This window comes from Somniosus microcephalus, unplaced genomic scaffold (genome assembly GCF_052327205.1).
Source record: "Somniosus microcephalus isolate GS21.2 unplaced genomic scaffold, FLI_Smic_1.0 unresolved_chr1, whole genome shotgun sequence".
NCBI lineage: Eukaryota > Metazoa > Chordata > Chondrichthyes > Squaliformes > Somniosidae > Somniosus > Somniosus microcephalus.
The window spans coordinates 50,732,879-50,754,075 of record NW_028225179.1 but is presented as its reverse complement, the minus strand read 5'-3'; the positions used below and the strand labels follow the sequence as shown (position 1 = coordinate 50,754,075).

Below are 21,197 nucleotides of genomic sequence, written 5' to 3'. Positions count from 1 at the left end.
AGTGAGAGGAGGCAGAAGAGCCGAGGTCTGATTTGGTTCCGTGGCTTAGCTGGCTACAGCGCTTGTCTAGTTAAATAGATAGATTCTGGGTTCAACTCCCAGCGAGGCTTTTTTGTCCTAATGAATCTCCAGGGGTGCGTTTCTTCTGTTGTGAAAGGGCTACAATCCTTTGAAATGTAACTGCGGCTGCATTAGTTCCCATTCTGGATTGCGGCTCCAGTCGCTGTGGGACGTGGGTCGAATTCCACCACTGTCAAAATTTCTGTCAGTACTGATTTTGGCATCTTCACCAAAAATCTATCTTTTCTAAGCAGCGCCATTCCTGAATTGGCTGTGGTTAGGGCAGCGCTGGAGCAATTGATGTGTGACGCCTGGATCGTCGAATGGTCTAGTACTCCGCAATGTGGCCATAGCAATCTCGGCTCACATCCAAATCATTGTATAGCTCGCTTTATATCTACTGTTCTCTGCAGCGCCTGCTGATAGAACACAGCGAAAAATCAATCTTCACTACATCAAACTGCATTTTTTTTTATTGATGGTGAGAACCTATTTACTCCTTCAAACCCCGCGCTCTCACATGCCTGAGCTTGATGCTCCATAATGCAAACCGGCCTCTTCTCCCAGCTATTTCTTTCGTCCACTATCTATAGCCCTCCTTTAGCTTCCTACTTCTGTTTCTTTGTTACTTTCCTGCGGCATTACCTTAATCTAACATTCACTTTCACCTACTTACACCGTTAAGATTGCTCTGCTACCACCGCTGTCCCTGGTGGCACATGTCCCATTCGCAGCAATCTGAATTGATGCTTTGAAACCAGTCGATACATTTAGACCTGCGGGACCGCTCGACAGACAAGTGTTTAGAAAGCAGGCTGGCCTTTGGAAGCAAAATTACCTGATTGCACGAGAAATGTCCTTGGCCGAATGGATAAGGAGTCTGACGTTGTTGCTAATCGTAATCAGGATTGCTGTCAGTCACGGATCATTCTATGTCTGTCTAAAACGGGTTTGCTCACAATCTTGCTTTGGTGTTTTACAGTTGCGAGAAATCCGGGGTTCAAAACCCGGACGAGCCCCGCTAAATTTTAGACAAAACTCAGCTTCTTACAGCCAATCGACATTGCAGAAAACATAAATACTTTCCATTACAAACATGAGATTTCGTGTCATTTTGCCCATATATTTCGAAATCATAGAGCTTCACTGAAGCAACTGACAACCAACCAACTGAGAAAAGTTAAAGTCTCTCAGGTGTATTCTGCTCGGTGTCTCATTGGACGCCTTGCACCCGTGTTCGATTCCGGCCAATGCAGGAACTTTACATTTTGCTTTCTGCACCCATGAGCTCGCCTGAATTGGGATAAACTTACATTCAGCGTCAATCTTCTTGAAACACCATCTTCCCTGAATATTAGTCAGTCCTGCTTTCTCTAGCGCTGAAAGGATGTGAGAAGCTGGCTTGTGAATTGGTCCTATCGGTGCCGAATTCAAACCGTACAGGGTTCTGTACTGACCGGGAATCAAACCGGTGTGACCAGCCTGCCTGGTCTGATTAAAAGGTGTGCGAACCTAATCTTTCGATCAGGCACATTACTGCCTTCCTGAATTAATGGAATGCCCTTTGGTTACAGAAGCTGATTCTACATTTTCACCATTGTCGATCTGGGTGCACGGGCAGGACAAGCTATAAAGGGGACTTTCTTGCAGAGTATTTCTGTTTGGATACAAAAAGCAGGAAATGGAATAGCTCAGTTGTTGTATACCGGAGACGAGAGATTAAGGCGATGGAATGTTAATCCATTGTGCTTATTTATTGTGTTGAATGTTTGATGCTGATAAACCTTCCCAGCATTTGACTGAATCTTACATAAAATTAGCTTTAAATTCTAATCTCGTCCAAACCACTGGTCTTGGCCCCTTCATTGTTCATACCTTGTTTAAATTAACACGGACAATTGGAATTCTTCACCTTCTCGAATGAAGATGAAACAGAGATCGCAAATCAGAGAGAGATCTTTCTTCCTTCTTCCTTCAGTTCGTTCGGCTGGATTCCAATGACGGTGATAAAAAAATATGACATCCAAACAGAAACAATGTGCACGAATGTCCTCTTCACCGCAAGTCCTGCCAGTTACACCCGGATCCACAGCGTTGAAAATGTACAGTCAGCTTCTGTGAACAGATGGAATTTAGATATTTCCGTTACATGAGGTCAATGATTGTTAGAAATGGTCAGGTGTAAAACTGATCCGATCCAGGTTGGAACCCAGTGTGTAAACCGACCGTGGATGACTGGAAACTACAATTTTCTGATAAGATTATAACACCCATCAAACTTAAACACCTTATCCATTATGTGATGTGGTTATTATTATCTGATTTCTAATTGTTCTTGAAATTTCACTGAATTAACTGACTGGCGGAATCGCGTTAACTCGACGTGATCGCCTTGGCTCATCCTTGGGCCGAGTGGCGAGTGGTGCAAACAGATTTTGCAACTGAATCATTAATATTTTTCAAGGATGGGAAACTGCCCCCTACACTTCCAGTCACACAAGTGACCCCAGTCCCATCCTACTTTCATGATGCTTAATCCCCTCTGAGCTGGAGTGACGAACCATTTTCAAGAAGGAGGTTCATCATCTGCTCAGCTGAAAAGTCAATCTGCAGGATGTCCAGCTCTGCCAGACTGCATGTTATTTCAGACAGCTTTCCAACTGGACACAAGCATCCAACTGCTGACGGAGCATTGCTGACTAGTTCAAGTCAACAATGTAAGACTCTCATTACAAAACTAGTTTTGAATCTACGACTTATATTATCAAATAAGGTATTGCAGAATTAATAGCTCAACATTGTCGTCTGTCTCAGCATCCTCATATAATACATTCTAGAGCAGTCAACTGTACTGAAAATGTTGCGTGATTTTACTGTGACAGTGAAGAAGCATTTGAGTGAAGACATTGGCCACGAAGTTTTACCAGTTCTTGTCCTATATGCGTGGCTGGAGAGATGGTGCAGGAGGGAGGGCTTTAGATTCCTGAGGCATTGGGACCATTTCTGGGGAAGGTGCGACCTGTACAAGCTGAACGGGTTACACCTCAAGAGAGCCAGAGCCAATATTCACGTGGGGAGGTTTGCTAGTGCTGTTGGGCAGTGTTTAATCTAGCTTGGCAAGGGGATGGGAACCAGAATATAGGAGAACAAAAGAGGAATGAGGTGTGTGTTGGATAGTACTAGAGAAGAAGGTAGCATTCGAGGAGGAAGTAGTACAATATTAGATAGGAGCAGACTAAGCAAAACTACGAATAAATGAAAAATTGGTTTAGAATGTATGTACATAAATGTACAAAGTGTGGTGAATAAGGTTCGTGAGTATAAACACAATTAGCGGTGTGGCAATATGATGTGGCAACAACCGAAACGCGGCTTAAAAACGGTAAGGACATGGCATTTAATATTCAAGGGTACAAGATGTTCAGAAAGAATATGGAAGGAAAAATGGGAGATGGGGTGACAGTGCTGATTAAGGAAGACATTTTAGTTTTGGAAATGGAAGCTGTTCTTGAGGGGACAAGGACGAAATCCATTTGGTTAGAGTTGAGGAGCAAAATAGGTTTGATCACGGTATTGAGGGTATTCTACAGGCCCCCAAATAGTGAGAGGGAGGCAGAGGAGCAAATCTGCAGGGAAGTCGCAGAGGTATGCCAGAACCAGCGGTCACAGTCTAAGGATAAGTGATAAGCCATAAAGGACTGAGATGAGGAGGAATTTCTTCACCCAGAGAGTGGTGAACCTATGGAATTCTCTACCACAGAAGGCAGTGGAGGCCAATTCAATAAATATATTCAAGAAGGAGTTGGATAAATGTCTTAAGGCTAAAGGGATCAAGGGATATGCGGAGAAAGCAGGGACAGGGTACTGAATTTGGATGATCAGCCATGATCGCATTGAATGGCGGAGCATGCTCGAGGGGCCGATTAGCTTACTCCTACTCCTATCTTCTATGTTTCTATGTTTATGTTTCTATAGAGTGGTGATATTGGGGGACTTTAATTACCCAAATATCGATTGGAATAATGCCAGAGTAAAGGGAAAGGAGGAGGAGGAATTTCTGAACAGTGTTCAGGAGAATTTCCTTGACCAATATGTTCTTGGCCCAAGTAGGAAGGAGCATTGCTGGATCTGGTGCTGGAGAACGAGGTGTGCCAGGCCGACCAAGTGTCTGTGGGAGAACACTTGTGTACGAGTGATCATGGTATCATAAGATTTAATTTAGCAATGGAGAGGAGCAAGGAACAATCTAGAGTGGAACTTCTAAACTGGAATAGGGCTAACTTCAGTGGGAAGTCAAAGGATCCAGCCAGTTTAAAATGGAACCAAAGGATGACAGGAAAACTGTAACGGAAAAATGGGTGATCTTTAAGGAGGAGATGTTCCAAATACAGGCTAGATACATGCCAACAAGAGGGAAGGGTAAGGGAACAAAGGCAAGGGCTCCTTGGATGACGAGGGAGATAGAGAAGATGATGAAACAAAAACAGACCGTGTATGATGAATGTCAGGTGAATTCTTCAACGGTGAACCAGACCAAATACAATAAGTTGAGAGGGGAAATGAAGATGAAAATAAGATTGGCAAAGAGAGAATATGAGAGTAGAATGGCGGTTAATACAAAAGCGAAACCCCAAATTCTTCTACTGGCATGTAAACAGTAAGCGGTGAGCAAGAGGCAGGGTGGGGGCTATTAGGGACAAAGAAGGTGATATATGCTTAGCGGCGCAGGGCAAGGCTAGAATACTCAATGAGTACTTTGTATCTGTGTTTACTAAGGAGGTGGATGCTGACAAAATATCAGTAGAAGCGGAAAAGGTAGAATCAATGGAAGGGATGAACATTGATAAACAGGATGTACATATAGGCTGTGTATACTTAGAGTGGATAAGTCGCCTGGTCCAGATGGCCTGCATGCCAGGTGGCTGAGGGAATTGGGGAGGAGATAGCGGAAGTGCTTGCCATAATTTTACAATCTTCCATGGATGCGGGGGAGGTGCCAAAGGATTGGATATTGGCAAATGTGACAGCATTGATCAATAAAACGTCTAAGGACAAGCCTAGTAACTAGAGGCCGGTCAGTTTAAAATCAGTGGTGGGTAAAGCTTTAGAAACAATAATCATGTCTAAAATTAACGGGCAATTGGAGAGGTTTAAGCTAAGTAAGGAGAGCCAACACGGATTTGTAAAGGGCAGATCGAGTTTGCGTAATCTAATTGAAATTTTTGATGAAGTAACAGGGAGGATTGATGAAGGGAATGCAATGGATGTTGTCTAAATTGATTTACGGAAGGCGATTGACAAAGTAGCACATAGAAGGCTAGTTGATAAAATTGAGGCTCGTGGAACAGGTGGGTCAGTGCAGTTTGGATAAGAAACTGGCTTAAGAACAGAAAAGATCTGCAGTTCTCTTCCATTTTTCTTCTTTTCCTCCCTATAACTTGATTCCCTTACCTAACAACACCGGGTAGATCTCAGTCTTGGAAGCAACAATTGACCCCCAGCATCCAAAGCCTTTTTGGATAGAGAGTTCTGGATTTCTAAACCCTTTGAGAGAAAAATTGCTTTCGAACTTAATTTCTAAATGGCCCGGCTCTAATTTTGAGGTTATGACCCTTGTCTTTCATTCCACAACCAGAGGAAATATTTGATCTCCATGTACCCTATTAATCCATTTAACATGTTAAACACTAAAATAGGATAACCCCTCAATCTTTTAAATTCACGTGAACAGAAGGCAACTTTATACAATCAATCCTCATAATTGAACGCTGTAAGTCTCGGTGTTAATCTGGTAAATCTGCACTGCACAACTCCAAGGCCAATATATCCTTTCTGCCTGCCGTGCCCAGAACAGAATACAATATGTGGTCCAACTAGAACTTTGTAAACTGGAGAATATCTTCATCCTCTTTAGTATTTCAGCCTTCTTCAGGTAAAAACCAACCTGCTTTGGAAAGGGTGCAGAGGAGGGCCACTAGACTAATTCTCAGTATAAAGCAGCTTAGTTGTCAAGATCGGCTGCACGAGTTGCGTGTCGACACTTTACAGAAGCCTAGATAGAGGGTTGATCTGATCGATGTTTATAAGATGATGAAGAGTAGATTTTGTTCCAGTTAACAATTTGTTCCAATTAAATATTTGAGGGAGGACCAGGGGTGACAATTTTAAGTTGTAAAAGGCCAGATCTTGATCAGATGTCTGGAGGTGGTTCTTTTCCCAAAGAATAGTGGAACTCTGGAACAATCTGCCGGCTCAGGCAGTGGACACCGATTCGTTGAATTTCTTCAAGCGAGAACTGGAGCTGTTTCTGACTGGGGCAGATTCACCTCGTACAACAGCTCGGTACTGCGAGGAATACAGTGCCAGGGTGATTTCCTGGACTAATTCCGCTCACCTCGATGGGTCAGAGAGGAATTTCCTGAATAGAAACCGAGATGGAATGGACGCAAGCTGCCTGAAAAGACGGCTGATGGGGTGTTGGTGGCAGATAAATTCTACACTGGCTGAATGGCTACGGTGCTAGCGGCTCGTTGTTTTGGTGGTGTGTTTCTCGCAAAGGGTTTCACTGATTGATGTGTGAGAGGTCTCCTGTACAAATCCCGGACAAGCGCAATATGTTCCCATTTGTAGCGAAAAACCATCAGTTTATGGCGCAGCGCAACCCATCTCGCCTCGTGCTTGCTGCAACACTTATGTAATAATAATGATGCACGCCTTTAATGCATCATTATTTCGATTCGAGTTCCCAGCAATGTCAGGCGCCATTATCATAATTGATCATAAGCTGCCTTTTGGCGATTCTGTTTGGTCTAAAGTTAGACTCAAAATGAAAAAGTCCTCGTTCGCTCTAGGTATCAATAGCCTCCCACGTCCCTATAATGTCCGATTCTCCCAGTTATTCACACAGAAATTGTTACCCTGCCAATCCAGGTCAGTAAGAACAGGGATGCTGCTGGACGGGACATGGTGCGAGTAAGGACACGGTCAGGCAGGATTACCTCAATTTTCCGAAGGACAGAACGAAGAAGGCCGGCTAGGCGTGTATTGGAACAGTCGAGTCTGTTGTGTTCTGTTCTGGGCACCGCACGCAGGAAGGATATATTGCCCTTGGAGTGGTGCAGCGCAGATTTACCAGATTAATACCGAGGATAACAGGGTTAAATTATGAGGATTAATTTGGCTTCTGTTCTCTTGAATTTAGAAGATTAATGGGTGATCTGATCATGGTGTTTTAAGTGTTAAAAGGTTTAATAGTGTACATAGAGTTAAACAAGTTGCTCTGATTGGGGAATCAAGTACAAAGGGGAGTAAACTTAAAACAACAGCCGCTCCATTCAAAAGTCAAATCCGAAAGCATCTTTGCACATAAAGGTTTGTCGGAATCGGGAACTCTCTCCCGATAACTCCGTGGATGCTGAGGGTTAATTGTTGCTTCCAACACTGAGATCGACACGTTGTTATTCGGTAAGGGGATCAAGTTATATGGAGCAACGGCAGAAAAATGTAGGTGAGGTGCAGATCAGCCATGATTTTATGTAATGTCGGAGCAGGTAGAAGGTTGAAAGGACTACTCCCGCTCTAAGTTCATGAATTCTGTTCTCTTCCTTCTCAGATAACTTTACCCTACATTAGCTGTCAGCAGACTGGATCAAGAAATCGTCTTTTCACTCCTTCTATTCTGGAAGGTCGCTTCTCCACCCTTCATTCTCCTCTTCCAGCCCTGGTACAGCCTGAAGCAAAGGAGGTCGAAGTTGTACCAGCTTCAACCAAACACAGCAGTACTGCGCAGCAGCCAGCAGAGGGAGCAGGTGGTGCAATGTTGCACAGCGGCCAGAGGAGGGAGCAGCAGTACCAGGTGGTGTAATACTGCACAGCGGCCAGAGGAGGGAGCAACAGTACCAGACAAACCTCGATCCTGCAGAACAAACATACACGGGGGCGGGGGGGGCGGGGGGGGAGAGATTTTACCCCTACCCGCCGGGCGATAAAATCGGAATTTTCAGCCTAGAACGGAGGCATCTGCGACATGGTATTGCAGAGATCTACAAGAAACTACCTCGTGTGGAATACCAGAATACATTGTGGGAGAAATAACAAGAAGAAACAGCCTCAAAAGTGAAAGGCAACTCTTTAGGACTGATTTCAGGAGAATGATCAACACTTAGAATGGGCTCCCAGCAGAGCGGTGGTGGTGAAAGCCCTGGAGAGATTTAGGAAAAAGCTGGATTAAACAATGAGGTGAAGCCTACGGATGCTCTGGAGGGCTGCATTGGAAAGGGCTGAATGGCCTTCCTCAAGGAGCTTGTGATCATTGCGGGTAGGTGCCAAAACGGTGTCCTTCCCAAGCTCAATCATTATTTATCTGAATGACTGTCTGTATACTGAACAAAACTGAATCAGTCATTCTTGTCAATATGTATACCTCAATCAACATTACAAAAATACCAGATGATCTGGTCATTATCACATTGCTGTTTATGGGAGTTTGCTGTGCGTAAATTGTCTACCGCGTTTCCAACATTACAACAGCGATGTACAACAGTACTTCATTGGCTGTAAAGTTCTTTGGCACGTCCGGTGGTTGTAAAACGGGCACAATAAATGTAAGCCTTTCGTTCATTTATCTACTTAAGTGAGATGAAAATCCAGAAATAACAACAGAAAATGCTGGAAAAACTCAGCAGGTCAGGCAACATCCGTGGAGAGAAATTTGAGTTGACGTTTCGGGTCGAACCCTTCTTCAAAACTGGAAAGAAAAGTTAATAAATCGAAGGCAGGGCTGCGATTGGACAAAAGAAGTGAAAGAAACAAAGTAGTAAAAGAGACAATGAAAGGTATTAGAAGCTAGACGAGATGGTAATAGGCTGAGATTAGGAGTAAAGTGAACTTGCAGGGCAAAGGCTAGCTGCCAGGTGTGAGAGAGAAGCAAAAGGAAAGGTGGGGGGGGGGTGGTTGGAAAGGAGTGGATAAATTACAAGAAAAATGTAATAGGGGTCGAGGTTATGATCTGAAATTGTTGAACTCGATATTGAGTCTGGAAGGCTGCAAAGTGCCTAATCGGAAGATGAGGTGCTGTTCCTCGAGTTTACGTTGAGCTTCCGTGGAACAATACATTCAACTTCCAGAAAAAACTCGTTGATAGAAAATGTAGGCCGGAGAGATTGCTTTTGATTCGAAATATTTATACTGACCCTCTTCCCAAAGCGCTTGAGATTCGCGTGGATTGATTTGAAAACTTCCCTTTTATCTTCCCAAATGTTTCATAGTGAATTCAAGGTCAAAATTCGAGAGTAAAGTGAGGGCTTGTCCGCGATTTGAAGCCGGGACTTCTCGCATATTCTATACTGATTAACCCGAAGCGCGAATCATACCCCTAGACCAACAAACCGCTAGTGAAAACAACTACACTTACAGTTTTTCCATTATCAAGCCATGCGTTGGCCGTTCTTGACAAGCAAAGCACTTGAGACCGAGACAGCTCTGACATTGCCTTCTCTACCTGTCTTCTGAAGCGCCGCACTGCTCCACTCAGACATTTAATGAGCTGTTCGGATGGTAATGTACATTCGATGCAAAGTGTCTGAAAGGTTCATAGATCCGTACCTCCTTTAGGCTCCAGAATTTATGCAATTATTTTCGCGAAGACTCTTAATAGCCTCGCGCCCTTGTCTCTGGCCACCTCTGGCGGAAGGTCAAACTCCCCGCAGAAACAATGCTGCCCGAGCCATCATCGCGGGATTCTTTCATTTTGCGGTTTCTAAACAGGACAGAAACACAAATCTGTTTCCTTCTTTGACCCTGTGATTCGCAATTCTGCGGGTATGAGAGAGAGAGAGAGAGTGAGCGAGAGGGACAAAGAGAGAGTCAGAGAGAGGGAAGGAGGAAAAGGGAGAGACAGAGAGAGAGAGAGAGAGCGAGAGGGACAGACCGGGAGAGTCAGAGAGAGGGAAGGAGGAAAAGGGAGAGACAGAGAGAGAGCGAGAGGGAGAGGGACAGACCGGGAGAGAGATATAGACATCCTTGTCAACCTATTTAATTGCTAGCCCCTGCAGTTTGTAAAGATGATCAACGGAAGGACGTGTATTTTATCGCTTTGCCTGACTTCAGAACGTCCCAACGCGCTTTACCGCCAATTGTGTTAGAACTTGGTGTTCCCGCCCTGGACTTGGGAAACTACAGCAAATTCGCAGCAGCTTCTACCTCTCTTTTCCTCTCTCTCTCTCTCTATTTCTCTCTCTCTATTTCTCTCTCCCTCTCTCCCGCTCTCTGTCTGTTTGTTTCTCTCTCTTTCTCTGTCTGAACCTCTATCAGACGGTTTCCCTCCTTCTTTATAACTGAACAGCGACATGCATTCGCAGCCTGTTCCGGGGTGAGTTACTATGGGGAATCACTGGAACCACAAGCTCGTTGTAAGGTCTCCTCCTTAGATTGGTTCCCCAGAGAGAGAGGCTGACGTGCGCAATGTGGAAACGGTGAATAATGGCATCTTCATTCGTAGTTATTTCTAACATTTTATAATGTTCTATTTGAGATGCTGTGCACTCCAAAGACTCGCTATCTCTGCGCCTGTTTCTTCATTTCTCCCTCTCTGTGTAACTCTCTGTCTGTTCCTCTTTCTCTGTCTCTCTCTCTCTGTCCCTATTTCTGCCTCGTATTCTGTTTCTCTCCCTGCTATCTCTCTCTCTCTCTCTCTCTCGCTATCTTTCTATCTGACACAGATTCATTCCCTGTCTGTGTGCCTGTCTCTCCATCTCTTTTCTCTATCTGTCCATCTCTGCGTCTGTGTGTGCAGCTGTGTTTGGATTTGTGGGTGTGGGTCTCTGTACACATGAAAAGGATTAGACCATTCAGCCCCTCTAACATGTTCCACAATTCAATTCGGTCATGGCTGATCTGTGTCTTAACTCCATTGTTGCCATAAACTTTAATAACCTTGCCTAACAACAATCTATCGATCTCAGTTTTGAAATTTCTCTGCTTTCACTTCTCATTCTGTCTATTTGAATTGCTCCGCAGGTCAGGAAGTTTTTGCAGGGAGAGGTTTTAGATGCTCAGACTGGAAGGAAGTTTGGAGTGGTGTTCCCCAGGGGTCGATCGTAGGACCGCTACTCTTTTTGATGAAGATTAATGAACTTGGGTATAGAGGGCATAATTTCAAATTTTGCAAATAATACGAAAGACGGTAATGTGGTAAACAGTGAAGACGATAGTAACAGACTACAGGAGGACATATACAGACTGGTTAAATGGGCAGACACGTGACAGATGAAATTTAACGCAGAGAAGTGTGAAGTGATATATTTTGGTAGGAAGAATGAGGAGAGGCAAAATAATTAAATGGTACAATTTTAACGTGAACAATTATTTACTTTAATCGGCTCCCTCTGGAGATCACTGGCCCTGAAACTGGTCAGAAAGCTCCCCCCTGCATTTTACTAACCGCCTCTAAATGGTACAATTTTAAAGTGGATGCAAGAACAGGGAGACATGGGGTGTGCGTACACAGGTCTGTGAGCTGTCAGGACACGTTGAGAAGGCTGTTAAAAAATCACATGGGATCCTTGGCTTTATTAATAGAGTTCAAAAGCAAGGAAGTTATGCTAAAGCTTTAAAAACACTGGTCAGGCCTCAGCTGGAGTATTTTCTTCAATTCTGCTCACCACGCTTTAGGAAGAAAGTCAAGGCCTTGGAGAGACTGCAGAATAAATTTACTAGAATGGTACCAGGGGTGAGGGACTTCATTTATGTGAAGAGACTGGAGCAGCTGGGATTTTTCTCTTTAGCGTAGAGAATGCAAGAAGAGATTTGATAGTAATGTTCAAAATTATGAACGATTTTGATAGAGTTCATCGGGAGAAAAGTTTAAAAAAGTCATTAACGAGGTGATAAAACCTCACGAGGCACAGATGGGGGTCGAACCCATGATTTTCGGTTTACGAGACCGACGCCTTACCACTATGGCCACCGCGCCGTCAGTGATACCCTGATTAGTGAGTTCTGAATCGTTTCAATTACGTTAAAATAGCACAGGCACAAATGGACTAAAATAAAGCAGGATAGTGGAGCAGGCAACGGACCCGCCTCATTTGCATGAATACTTTCATAAAACCTTTCACAGAAACATTGAATCATACATCACAGAAGGAGGCCATTTGGCCCATCGTGCTCTTGAAAGCGCTATCCAATTAGTCCCAGCTCTTTCCCCATAACCTGCAAACATTTCCTCTTCAGTTATTTATCCAATTCCCTTTTCAAAGTTACTATTGAATCTGCTTCCACCACCCTTTCAGGCAGAGCATTACAGATCATAACAACTCACAACGTAAAACAACATCTCTTCATCTCCCCTCTGGTTCATTTGCCAATGAGGAAAGATTGGATAGGCGGAGTTGATTTTTTGGAACAGCAGAGGCTGATGGGAGACTTAATTGAGGGGTATAAAGTTATGAGGGGCCGAGATAGAGTGGATAGGAAGGACCTATTTCCATTAGCAGAGGGATCAATAACCAGGGGGCACAGATTTGCAGTAATTGGTAGAAGGATGACCTGTGGCGCCGTGATTGTATAGTGGTTTATACTCTGCGTTGTGTTTGCAGCAACCTCGGTTGGAATCTGAGTCACGGCACAACTTGCTTTATATCTTCCATCCATTGTGGCACCTGCTAATAACACTCAGAGAATCATCATTATTTATTAAAAGAAGAAATCTGTGTTGTTGGTGGTGAAAACCTATTTATTCCTTCTAAACCCCGCTCTCTCACATGCCTGTGCCTTATTCTCCATAATTCACACTCGCCTCTTACAGGTTTTTCTTCCTTCCACAACCACTAGCCCTTCTTCACTTTCCTCCTTCCATTTTGTCACTTTCCTGCGGTTTTCCCTTAATCTGACATTCACTTTCACCTACTTAGTGTCAGCTGTGGCTCACTGGGAAGCACACAGACCTTCTGTGGCAGAAGGCCGTGGGTTCAGATTCCTCCTGCAGGGACTAGGGCATATAAATCCCAGGCTGCTTCTCCAGTGAAATACTGAGCGAGTGCTGCACTGTCAGAGGTGTCATCTTTGAATCTGACGTTAAATCGAGGCCCTGTCTGCTCTCTCAGGTGGACGTAAAAGATTCCCTTGGCACTATTTCGAAGTAAGAGCAGGTGAGTTATCCCCGGTGTCCTGTCCAATATTTATCCCTCAATCAACATAACAAAAACAGATTATCTGGTCATTATCACAATGCTGTTTGTGGGAGCTTGCTGAGCACAGTATGGCTGCGGCGTTTCCCACATTGCAACAGTGACTACACTCCAAAAGTGCTTCATTGCCTGTAAAGCGCTTTGAGACGTCCGGTGGTCGTGAAAGGCGCTATATAAATGTAAGTCTATCCTTTACTTACGACGTTAAATGTTGTCTGCCACCACCGCTATTCCTGAGGGCACATGTCCCATTCGCACCAATGCACATTAGTACCTTGAAACTAGTCGATACATATAATCTGTGGGACTGCTCGACAGACAAGCACTGCGAAAGCGGACCGGCCTTTGGAAGGACAGGGGCCCGATTGTTCACGAAATTTCCTTGGGGAATCTTGTGACAGAGGGCCTGTTAACTGAAGAACTGGGGGTTTTTTTCATGCTGGTTGGCGCTTTTCCCAAAACTGTTGAGGTGCGTGTGTGAGGGCAGCGCCACCTCGCTGCGATCGAAGGTTTAAGTGTGAAATATTGGCCCACTGGTGCGGTGCAGTAAGATCGAAAGCCTTCCGCTTTAATCTTAACAGGTCTGTTGAAGTGTGCCATTGAAACAAATAAAGGGTAAGTGAAAAGAGCGCTAGAGGGTGAAAGCCGTGATTACAGGAGGTTGGCCATAATTGAAAGGTTTCTCAATGCCCGTGGTGCGGGACGCTGTGTTCTTTATGAAGAGCAGGAGCAGGAATAAAGTTTAACAGAAATAAGATGTACAGACTTGGTGCCAATCAGAAAACTGTGCTGGTCTAAGGTCGATAAAAAGTTTGAAATTAAATTCATTTTCAAAGGATAAAGTTAACACTTTTTTTCCCTCCCTCATCATTTGCTTTTCCCGTTAATCTTTCAAGTGGTGTAAAGCCGGTGTAGATTGGACTTCGCTCTCAGCTTCTCCCATCGATGTGAAAATGAAACAGGAGGAGGCGAGGATTGCCCCAAACAGCAGAGCTGGGAACTGACTCTGTTTATATTGCTGCAGGAGATGTTCTCTTCCTCTAAAGATTCCCCTCACCATTAAAACGCTTGTTATATCTCACAGCCTTTAAATTGACGATTTTATAACGTGTTGGAGAGCTTTCAATCAAACAGATTTTAATAACTCTGCAAAAAGACGAGGTTAGGACTGGAACTGATAAGATATCGATCACAGAGTTAACATCAGAATCAGGCTCATTGTCCAGTGAGGCAGGAAACTGCGAACAAGTTGGAAGGGAATGTAGGATTGAGGGACGGAAGGGAGGAAGGAGATCTCGATTCGATCTTCACTCCATTACAGCTGGGTGAAATATTAGTTTGAGAATGTGGGAGAATTTTTACCAAAGAGGGAGAGAAAAGATTGTCTAACTTGGGACTGTAACATTTTCAGGCCACGTATCTCCCAACTAGATTAGCAATCCCTCGCCTTAACCTCTCACTAACCTCGATCTACCTTTATTACCCAAAAGGAATCATCCAAAAATCCCTTATATTTCAGTATTTCTGTTTCCAAACGGTAGAAACAATCTTTAATAAAGTCCCTTTACCGCATGTCCTGTCCGTGCTTCCAGATTGACAATGTGGAAAATGTGGAGCAGGCTTCTGGAAAAAAACGGATTCACATTTTTACCTCACAGTTTCGGCACATCTGTGACTGAATTCCCGTTTTTATTCATAAAATTGCCGTTTTCTTGCGATATAATGAACACAGGTCAGCACTGATTTTCTGGCAGTTGTTATTTGAAGACTTGTGGAATGTCTCCCGGCCAAGGAAACTAGTTTTATTAAAAAGTCTCGCATTAATTGATATAATTGTATTTGCTGCATCACAACAAACAATATCTTGTTATGAATGTTAGCTCATTAGTTCCCCAGTGTCAGAGGAAGAATTGTCTGATCTCCTGATTTATTTAATGTAAGACACAAACACAGGTATTCATTTAGAATCAACTCACAGATTGACACTGAGATAAACGCATCAAGAGATACAGACAGCATTGGGACACAAGGTGGACAAGAGAGATGGATAAATACAAAACGGCCTCATACTCCAACAGTCAGTGACCGGTTGGTGATAGCTATCAGTGAGTGGAGGCGAGTTATGGAAGCCTAATTTGGTTCTGTGGCTTAGTTGGTCAAAACGCCTATCTAGTAAACAGGATGATCCTGGGTTCGAATCCCAGCGGGGCCCTTTTTTTCTGCTTTATGATTCTCCAGGGGTGAGCTTATTCTCGTGTGAAAGGGCTACAATCCTTTTAAATGTGACTGCGGCTGCATTAGTTCCCACTCTGGATAAAGGCTCCAGTCGCTGTGAGACACGTGTCGAATTGAAATGCTGTCATAATTTCTGGCGGTGCTGATTTTGGACTTCTCCAAAAATCCATCTTTTCTAAGCGGTGCCGTGCGTTACTTTGCTGTGGACAGTGCAGAAGAACAGCAGCTAGTGTGTGGCGCCGTGATCATATTGTGGTCAGTACCCTGTGTTGTACCCGCAGCAACCTCGGTTGGAATCCCAGTCACGGTATAACTCGCTTTATGTATTTTGTTCTCTGTGGCACCTGCTGATAGAATGCAAAAAGAAATCAATCATTACTACATGAAACAAATATTATTTGTTGGCGGTGAAAACCTATTTACTCCTTCAAAACCCCGAGCTCTCACATGCCTGAGCTTGATGCTCCAGATTTCAAAACCAACTCTTCTCCCAGCTTTTTTATCCTTCCACAATCAATAGCCTCCTTTTCTTTCCTCCTTCCATTTCTTTACCACTTTCCTGAGGTACTACGTTAATCTAACATTCACTTTCAACTACTTAACTTCAGCAAACTTAAGTTTACTCTGCGACAATCGTTGTTCCTGGGGGGACATGTCCCATTCGCACCAATCTCAATTGGTGCTTTGAAACCAATCGATACATTCAAGCCTGCGGATCCGCTCGACAGGCAAGCATTGCGAAAGCAGGGCCGGCCTTCGGAAGCAAAATAGCCGGATTGAACACGGAATTTCCTTGGCCTAATGGATAAAGCGTCTGATTTCGCTGCTAATCGTAATCTGGATTGTTGTCAGTCACGGATCATTCTGTGCCTATTTAAAATGGGTGAGCTCACAGTCCCGGATCATTCTGTGCCTATTTAAAATGGGTGAGCTCACAGTCCCGGATCATTCTGCATGTTAGTCTTTTTTAAGGGAAGGCGATTTCAGCTGCGACGACCGTGTCCATTCTATATCCCACACTTCTGCCCTCACCCCTGCCCCTCCCTCTCGGAACCACGATAGGGTTCCCCTTGTCCTCAGCTTTCACCCCACCAGCTTGCACATTTAACGGATCATCCTCCACCATTTTTGCTACCTCCAAAGTGATCCCACCACCAAACGCATCTTCCCCTCCCCTTTCAGCATTCCGTAGGGACTGCTCCGTCCAAGACACCCTAGTCCACTCCTCTATCACCCCCAACAGCCCTTCCCCTTCGCCTGGCACCTTCCTGTGCAAGCGCAGGAGATGTAACACCTGCCCATATACCTCCCCCCTTCCCACTGTCCAGGGCCCCAAACACTCTTTCCAGGTGAAATAGCGATTTACTTGTACTTCTTCCAATCTAGTATACTGTATTTGCTGCTCACGATGCGGTCTCCTCTACATTGGGGAGAACAAACGCAGATTGGGTGACCGCTTTGAGGACATCTCCGTTCAGTCTGTAAGGGTGACATTGAGCTTCCGGTCACCTGTCATTTTAATTCACTGTTCCATTCCCACTCGGACCTCACCATCCTTGGCCTCTTGCATTGTTCCACGGAAGCTCAACGTAAACTCGAGGAACAGCACCTCTTCTTCCGATTTGGCACTTTGCAGTCTTCTGGACACAATATCGAGTTCAACAATTTCAGATCATAACCTCGGCCCCTATTACATTTTTACTTACATTTTTTCTACCCCTTTGTTTTGGGTTTTCCCTTCCCCCCCTTTCCTTGATTTTCTCTCTCCCATGTGGCAGCTGTCTCTCATCCTGCCAATACCCTTCACACCTAATCTGAGCTGTCTTTTGTCTCCACTGTCCTATTACTATCTCGTCTGGTTTTGAATACCTCTTAATGTCTCTTTACTTCATTTGTTCTATCGCAGCCCTGCCTTCGATCTATTTAATTTCCTTTCCAGTTTTGAAAAAGGGTTCACCCGAAACGTCAACTCTAATTTCTCTCCACGGATGTTGCCTGGCCTGTTGAATTTTGCCAGCATTTTCTGTTGTTTATTCGGATTTCCAGCATCTGCAGTATTTTCCTTTCGTACGAGTTGTTAAGGTGTTGTGTTCGAAGTTGCATTGCGTTTCCCTGCGCAGGTGCGAACCCAGCTCACTTAATTCGAAATATATGAATCTTTTTTGCTCGAATTCTTTGAGGTTGTAACATAAAGGGTGGATAAAGGGGAACCAGTGGATGTAGTGTATTTGGACTTCCAAAAGGCATTTGACAAGATTCCACACAACAGATTACTGATCAAGATAAGAAATCACGGGATTGGGGGTAATATACTGGCATGGGTGGAAGATTGGCTATCTAACAGAAAACAAAGAGTTGGGCTAAATGGTTCATTCTCGGGCTGGCAATCAGTAACTGGTGGTGTTCCGCAGGGGTCAGTGCTGGGACCCCAATTCTTTACAATCTATATTAACGATTTGGAGGAAGGGACCGAGTGCAACATATCCAGGTTTGCCAACGATACAAAGATGGGAGGGAAAGCAGTGAGTGAGGAGGACATAAAAAACCTGCAAAAGGACATAGACAGGCTAAGTGAGTGGGCAGAGATTTGGTAGATGCAATATAATGTTGGAAAGTGTGAGGTTATGCATTTTGGCAGAAAAAATCAAAGAGCAAGTTATTATATTAAATGGAGATAAACTGCAAAGTGCTACAGTACAAAGGGATCTGGGGGTCCTGGTGCATGAAGAACAAAAAGTTAGTGTGCAGGTGCAGCAGGTGATCAGGAAGGCCAATGGAATCTTGGCTTTTATTGCATGGGGGATGGAGTATAAAAACAGGGAAGTTTTGCTGCAGTTATACAGGGTATTGGTGAGGCAGCACGTGGAATACTGCGTGCAGTTTTGGTTGCCATATTTAAGAAAAGATATACTTGCTCTCGAGGCAGTTCAGCGAAGGTTCACTCAGTTGACTCCGGAGATGAGGTGGTTGACGTATGAGGAAAGGTTGAGTAGGTTGGGCCTCTACTCATTGGAGTTCAGAATAATGAGAGGCGATCTTATCAAAACATATAAGATTGTGAGGGGGCTTGATCGGGTGGCTGCAGTGAGAATGTTTCCACTGATGGGTGAGACTAGAACTAGCGGGAATACTCTAAGAATCAGGGGCTGCCCATTCAAAACTGAGATGAGGAGAAACTTCTTCACTCAGAGGGTGGTAAATCTATGGAATTTGCTACCCCAGAGAGCTGTGGAAGCTGCAACATTAAATAAATTTAAAATGGAGATAGACAGTTTCCTAGCAGATAAGGGAATTAGGGGTTATCGGGAGAGGGCAGGGAAGTGGACGTGAGTCTAGATTCGGATCAGCCATGATCCTATTGAATGGCGGAGCAGGCCCGAGGGGTCGTATGGCCCACTCCTGCTCCTACTTCTTATGTTCTTATGTTCCTAAATCGACTCCTTTATATGAGGTGTTGTGCTGGATTTTCTCACAATCCTCCCCACAACTACTTGACGACGGCAAACTTTTTCTTCTCTGTTCTGAGTTTGACATCAAACCGACCATTTTTGACAGTCCCTCACCTGAATTAACAGAAGGCCTTTTGCTTATAGAGCTGATTGTGCATTTTCAACATTGTCGATCTGGGTGCACGGGCAGCACAAATGGTGAAGCGGACTTTCTTGCAGATTAGTTCTGTTTGGATACAAAAAGTCGTAAACGAAAAAGTTAACGGGAGACGAGGTGGCCGAGTGGTTAAGGCGATGGACTGCTAATCCATTGTGCTTTGCACGCGTGGGTTCGAATCCCATCCTCGTCGTTTGTGTTAAATATTTGACAATTTCAGTTCTTTTGGCATTCACCTTTAACGTCATGTCCAAATTCACCTTTTGCTCCCAAGCCTGCTTAATTTAGCTTATGAGATGTCTCAAGTTACCAATATGTACTTTGAAGGGAAAACACTTGTAGGTCTATGGAGAGTGGGACTAATTAGATAGCACTCTCAGAGACAGCTTACTTCAGTACCGTCAGAATCTGAGATTCCAATACTTAATGAGTTTCACACTTATATGTCGGCGGCTCGTTTTTCTAGTGGTATAATTATCAGTTTAGGCGTATCACAGCAGAATTGCGATAAATCCCAGCTTCAAGTTCTGGTCGAACCCCACTAGTTTTTAGTCAAAACTCAGCTTCTTACAGCCAATCGACATTGTAGAAAACATAAATACTGTCCATTAAAAACATGTGATTTCGCGTCGCTTTTACCCTATCTTTCCAAATCCCAGAGCTTCACAGGAGCAACTGAAAACAAACCAACTGTGTAAAGGTAAAGGGTCCATCTTTGTGTTTCATTGGACGTCTTGCACCCGTGTTCGATTCTGGCCAATGCAGGACCATGACATTTTGCTTTCTGCACCCATGAGCTCGCCTGAATTGGGATAAACTTACATTCAGCGTCAATCTTCTTGAAACACCTTCTGCCCTGAATATTAGACAGTGCTGCTTTGTCTTGCGCTGAAAGGATGTGAGAAGCTGGCTTTTGAATTAGTCCCACGGGTGCCGAATTCAAAACACCATACAACCTACCTCAAATCCCAAAATATTACCGCAGCTTCGGGCTCTAACCGCCTTTAACCACATCCTTCCTCCCAATCCTTCTCCTTTCTCGCTCGGGTCTCAGCGTCTCCCTCCTTGTGGAAGCTCGGAGCTGTTTCCTGACGTTTGTCCCACGGATGTGATGGAAAGGATTTACCTTCCTTAACTCAAATTATTACTCTTTTCCTTGAAAGCAGAATGATGGAAAGTTTAATAAAATGTCTTTTTTGTGCTGCGTTTCAGGAAACTTCTTTAATTTAAGATGTTAAGCAAAATACTTAAGTAAGAATACGTGCTTCCGCAGCACTTTGCTTTTGAATTTCATTAAGAAGCTCACCCTTGCATTAGTCGGGTGTCGAACCCATGTATCGCGCAATGCGGGCGCGAATTTTGCCCCTGAACCACCAACGCTTACCAAATCTAGAGTTTCAATTGTCCAGTCACATTCTTGTTTCTGATAATAAAAGGATAAAAGACAATGCAAAATAATACAGTGTCAGGAAATGAAATTATTCAGAAAATGCTGTAAACACTCCGCCGGTCCGCGATCAGCTGTGGAGAGGGAAACACAGGGTTAATGTTTCAGGTCGATGAGCTGTCCTCAGATCCAAGGTTTACACCAATCATTTCAAAAAAAGGCTGCTAATTTTATTAACATTGATATTTCCATGCTCTGGTGAGCGTGGTTTCCAGAAACAGTATTGTTTTGTTGCTTAATATCACAAATTATACAACAAAGTTGGGAGCCCACGCCAGAAACGTCTGTTTATAAACAGGCACTTTAACGAACTAACCCACGGAGCCAAGGCATTTTCCCTGGGTTACAGGAATTGCTGGTCCCTCTGGTCTCGCTTATCTTTGATTCTCTATCTATGAGTTGTTTCTGAATCCGTGATGTTGTGCTGCTTTGTGGGTGAGCGGCAGACTTGTAGATATATCCTGCTCGCTCTCCCAGATTGACAATGTGGAAAATGTGGATCAGGCTTCTGGAAACAAACGGATTTACATATTTACCTCACAGTTTCGGCACATCAGGGACTGAATTCCCGCTTTTAATAATAAAATCACGGGTTTCTTGTTATATACTAGACACAGGCTCTGCACAGTATTTTTGGGCAGTTATTATTTCAAGACTACTGC

At 44.1% G+C, this 21,197-nt stretch overlaps 2 non-coding genes across 2 annotated transcripts; one reads left to right on the top strand and one right to left on the bottom strand.

The window, feature by feature from the left end:
* Window positions 1-11,958: 11,958 nt before the first annotated feature.
* Window positions 11,959-12,031, bottom strand: trnat-cgu (transfer RNA threonine (anticodon CGU)). Its single transcript has one exon. It is a non-coding gene; the product is annotated as a tRNA-Thr (tRNA).
* Window positions 12,032-19,199: 7,168 nt separating this feature from the next.
* On the top strand, window positions 19,200-19,281 carry trnas-gcu (transfer RNA serine (anticodon GCU)). Its single transcript has one exon. It is a non-coding gene; the product is annotated as a tRNA-Ser (tRNA).
* Window positions 19,282-21,197: the final 1,916 nt, after the last annotated feature.